Here is a 5000-nt window from a genome sequence, read left to right as displayed (position 1 = left end):
GCAAGCCGGAGATCTCACCCATTTAAAGTTTGAGAATAGGTTGAGGTCGTTTCGGCCCCAAGGCCTCTAATCATTCGCTTTACCGGATGAGACTCGTCCCGGTCGAAATGGACGCCAGCTATCCTGAGGGAAACTTCGGAGGGAACCAGCTACTAGATGGTTCGATTAGTCTTTCGCCCCTATACCCAGCTCTGACGATCGATTTGCACGTCAGAATCGCTGCGGACCTCCATCAGGGTTTCCCCTGACTTCGTCCTGACCAGGCATAGTTCACCATCTTTCGGGTCCCAACGTGTACGCTCCGGGTGCGCCTGCGGCCGGAGGCCGAGGCGCCCCGGGAGTGCGGGCGCCGGTTGACCCGACGCCGTCCTCCCCGGGCGACCGCAAAGGGTGCGCCCCGCTTTCACTTCGCCTCTGGGTTTTCTCCGAAATCCCAGTGACTTGCGCACATGTTAGACTCCTTGGTCCGTGTTTCAAGACGGGTCGGGAGAGCACCCGAAGCGTGAGCGCCGCTAACGGGAGACGGGCTACCGTCCGAGGACTCCGGGGGCCAGCAGCCGACGGGGGCCGGGGACGTGGCTGAGGCCACGGCACCTCGAGCACCACCGAAGAGCTTGCCCTCCGGGCTGGACGCTCGCTACTGTAGGGTTAGCGGGCCTGCTCCGCGAGATTTACCACCGGGCGCCGGCCGGGCGACCGGGGGTCCGGGGAACCGTGGACCCACGTTTCCGCGGCGGTTCCCTCGGGCTCCACCCCGAGTGCCTTAGACCGGCTCACTAGTGTACCCGGCGGGTCGCGACGTCCTACTGGAGGAGAAGTGCATCCCGCCGCGGCCGGGATTGAACCCGGACGGCCGGTGCCCTCGGATCGTGACCTGCGCGCGCCGTAGGGCGCGGTGGGCGACCGGGGACATCCGTGGCCGCCGAGGACCGGACACGCGGGCGGGATTGAGTCTCCCCCTTCGTTCTTTCGGGTCTCTCCCGTTTACCCCTGAACGGTTTCACGTACTATTGAACTCTCTCTTCAAAGTTCTTTTCAACTTTCCCTCACGGTACTTGTTCGCTATCGGTCTCGTGGTCGTATTTAGCCTTAGATGGAGTTTACCACCCTCTTAGTGCTCCACTCTCAAGGAACACGACTCTGAGGAGAGCTCCACCCGGGAGCGGCAGCGGTCTCTACGGGCCTGGCACCCTCTGCGGGCTGTGGCCCCGTTCAAGGGAGACTTGGACTCACTGCCGACCCCCGGGACGACGGAACCTCCCTCACACGACAACTCCCTGCGCGTTGCCACGCGGGATTCCGTGCTGGGCTTCTCCCTGTTCGCTCGCCGCTACTTGGGGAATCCTTGTTAGTTTCTTTTCCTCCGCCTATTAATATGCTTAAATTCAGCGGGTAGTCTCGCCTGATCTGAGGTCGGGTTTTAGAGAACAGGTCGCAAAAGAGGTCGCTAGCGGGACGAGCCGTGCTGGGCGGGGGCCGCATAGGTACTGCGTCTCTCAAGCCCAGCCGCTCTCCGTCCGCAGAGACAACCTCGCGAGGCCTGACAACCATTCGGGAGCGGACCCACCCCCTCTCTTCAAGAGGCGAGATGGAGGGGGTCCCCCAAGCTCGGGCCCGACCTGCGTCGTCTGATGACGAGACACACGGGCCCAGTATTTGAGTGTGGCCGACCCTCAGCCAGGCGTGGTCCGGGATTGGAAATCCAAGGACCGCAATGTGCGTTCGAAATGTCGATGTTCATGTGTCCTGCAGTTCACATGTCGGCGCGCAATTTGCTGCGTTCTTCATCGACCCACGAGCCGAGTGATCCACCGTTCAGGGTTATGTACTTTTAGTTTTCAGAGTACCATACAGGTCTCAGCGTTACGTTCTCAATAGTTTTTATTGTGTACAGGGCACATCCACGCCCCCGCACGCGGGGCAGGAATGCAGTTCTTGCTTCCCGCGCGGAACTGGAGGGGATTTGAGTAACCCTTTGCGAGTGGCCGGGCGATTTCAGGTGACTTTAAACCGTTAATGCACAGTACCCGGCGTCGCTTTCCTCTCGTTCAACCAGCGGGACTCCGACGCACTCCCCGCTCGGTGGAGGGGAAGCGTACCGCTCGCGACGGGGGTGTGACCCACCACCACTTGCGGGTTCGGCCCGTCTTTTGTGTATTCTCATTGTGAGATTTATTCTCTTTTTTTTTTTTTTTTAAGCGTGATTCAAGACACACGTTAATGATCCTTCCGCAGGTTCACCTACGGAAACCTTGTTACGACTTTTACTTCCTCTAAATGATCAAGTTTGGGCATCTTCCCGGTGGAATCGAAGAGGCGGGCCCCCTCGCCCCCCGGTCCGAAGACCTCACTAAATCATTCAATCGGTAGTAGCGACGGGCGGTGTGTACAAAGGGCAGGGACGTAATCAACGCGAGCTTATGACTCGCGCTTACTGGGAATTCCTCGTTCATGGGGAACAATTGCAAGCCCCAATCCCTAGCACGAAGGAGGTTCAGCGGGTTACCCGGACCTTTCGGCCAGGGAGGACACGCTGATTCCTTCAGTGTAGCGCGCGTGCGGCCCAGAACATCTAAGGGCATCACAGACCTGTTATTGCTCAATCTCGTGCGGCTAGAAGCCGCCTGTCCCTCTAAGAAGATCAGAATTCGCCGGTAGCACAGAGGATACCGGATGCGACTAGTTAGCAGGCTAGAGTCTCGTTCGTTATCGGAATTAACCAGACAAATCGCTCCACCAACTAAGAACGGCCATGCACCACCACCCACCGAATCAAGAAAGAGCTCTCAATCTGTCAATCCTCCCGGTGTCCGGGCCTGGTGAGGTTTCCCGTGTTGAGTCAAATTAAGCCGCAGGCTCCACTCCTGGTGGTGCCCTTCCGTCAATTCCTTTAAGTTTCAGCTTTGCAACCATACTTCCCCCGGAACCCAAAAGCTTTGGTTTCCCGGAAGCCGCCCGCCGAGTCATCGGAGGAACTTCGGCGGATTGCTGGCTGGCATCGTTTATGGTTAGAACTAGGGCGGTATCTGATCGCCTTCGAACCTCTAACTTTCGTTCTTGATCAGAGAAAACATTCTTGGCAAATGCTTTCGCTTCGGTCCGTCTTGCGACGATCCAAGAATTTCACCTCTAACGTCGCAATACGAATGCCCCCGTCTGTCCCTATTGATCATTACCTCGGGGATTCCGAAAACCAACAAAATAGAACCGAGGTCCTATTCCATTATTCCATGCACTCGGTATTCAGGCGGCTGCTGCCTGCTTTAAGCACTCTAATTTGTTCAAAGTAAACGTGCCGGCCCATCGAGACACTCGGTTAAGAGCACCGCGACGGGTATGAGTAGGCCCTCCCCGAAACGCGCCCGGAGACGTTTCCGCCCCCGAAACGCGCCGGCTTGGGCCACCGGCAGGACGTCCGCACGTGCATGCCAGTTAGACACCGACGGGCGGTGAACCGGCAGCGTGGGACACAAGTCCGACTACGAGCTTTTTAACCGCAACAACTTTAATATACGCTATTGGAGCTGGAATTACCGCGGCTGCTGGCACCAGACTTGCCCTCCAATGGATACTCGTTAAAGGATTTAAAGTGTGCTCATTCCGATTACGGGGCCTCGGATGAGTCCCGTATCGTTATTTTTCGTCACTACCTCCCCGTGCCGGGAGTGGGTAATTTGCGCGCCTGCTGCCTTCCTTGGATGTGGTAGCCGTTTCTCAGGCTCCCTCTCCGGAATCGAACCCTGATTCCCCGTTACCCGTTACAACCATGGTAGGCGCAGAACCTACCATCGACAGTTGATAAGGCAGACATTTGAAAGATGCGTCGCCGGTACGGAGACCGTGCGATCTGCCACAATTTATTCAGAGTCACCAAGGCAAACGGCCGCGAGGACCGATTGGTTTTGATCTAATAAAAGCGTCCCTTCCGTCTCCGGTCGGGACCGAGTTGCATGTATTAGCTCTAGAATTACCACAGTTATCCAAGTAACTGTCCACCATCTAAGGAACCATAACTGATTTAATGAGCCATTCGCGGTTTCACCTTAATGCGGCTTGCACTGAGACATGCATGGCTTAATCTTTGAGACAAGCATATGACTACTGGCAGGATCAACCAGGGAGCTTACGTTTCATTTAACAGTTTGCTGCTAGGCCGTAGCCCGGCAGTCTGTTGGTTTAAAAAAAAAATCAATCTCCACATTCTTACTACTGCTTCTATTTACTACTTCCGTTACTATTACTGCTAGCAATTTAGTCGTACTCCCTCACCGGACACACTTTCGTTCTACTAGCGGGCAGTGCCCGTGTTAAGAGTCAATAGGCGAGTCGACGCTCTCGCACGGATTATCGAGAGAGCTGGCTGCAATTTCTTTGAAAAACACTTGTCCCCGTTAATGGCCGTGCTCGGAGAGCAGAGGACCGCGGGAGATGCTGTGATATAGTACCCGGCTACGACATTTCAACACGCGTCTTATGCGCGCCTGGATTAAGATTAGTTCCGGGGTGGTACTTCAGTCTTTGCGCCTTTCCCACCAGGCTGACAAGCGGTTACATCAACCGTTATCCCAGGAGGAGCTTTACGTACCCTAGGATCCTAGCATTCTAACGCTGCAAAGTACTCACGCTATGTCGCAACTTGGCCTGGGGAGCTTCGGGCGGGCGAGCTGGCTGGCTGACTGGCTGACTGGCTGGCTCGCCGGCCGGTCCCCCGGCCGGCATGTACCTTCCCCCCCCCCTCCATAGCGTATATCACCGAATAGATACGCTAGTCAGACTGCAGATCCATACAATCAAGCGTTCTTCGTGTGTCACAAATCGTCATGTGAGATGTACTGCATGATTGATTATTGATGTTCATAACTGCCGCACCCTCATTCATAGGTTCTTTATGAAATATCCATTATTATAGTGTGTAGACTTCAGTTGCTTAGTGGCAATTGTTCTTCCTCTGCCACATATCGTCTAGTGTGATGTACTGCCCGATATTACTTTTACACAAC

The 5000-nt window shown here is 55.6% G+C and overlaps 3 non-coding genes across 3 annotated transcripts in view; all 3 read right to left on the bottom strand.

The window, feature by feature from the left end:
* Positions 1 to 1416, bottom strand: part of LOC138708297 (large subunit ribosomal RNA) — a 4086-nt gene extending 2670 nt beyond the window's left edge. Inside the window, exon 1 of the ribosomal RNA XR_011334701.1 lies at positions 1 to 1416. This exon is cut by the window's left edge and continues 2670 nt beyond it. This is a non-coding gene — a ribosomal RNA (large subunit ribosomal RNA).
* A 251-nt stretch (positions 1417 to 1667) lies between these two features.
* Positions 1668 to 1823, bottom strand: LOC138708276 (5.8S ribosomal RNA). Its single transcript, XR_011334681.1, has one exon. It is a non-coding gene; the product is annotated as a 5.8S ribosomal RNA (ribosomal RNA).
* A 395-nt stretch (positions 1824 to 2218) lies between these two features.
* LOC138708289 (small subunit ribosomal RNA) lies at positions 2219 to 4121 on the bottom strand. The gene has a single exon (XR_011334694.1). It is a non-coding gene; the product is annotated as a small subunit ribosomal RNA (ribosomal RNA).
* Between the last annotated feature and the right edge of the window lie 879 nt (positions 4122 to 5000).

Source organism: Periplaneta americana, chromosome 10 (genome assembly GCF_040183065.1).
Source record: "Periplaneta americana isolate PAMFEO1 chromosome 10, P.americana_PAMFEO1_priV1, whole genome shotgun sequence".
In the NCBI taxonomy this organism is placed as follows: Eukaryota; Metazoa; Arthropoda; class Insecta; order Blattodea; family Blattidae; genus Periplaneta; species Periplaneta americana.
Note: the sequence above shows the minus strand (reverse complement) of the source record. Positions and strands in the feature narration are given on the sequence as shown.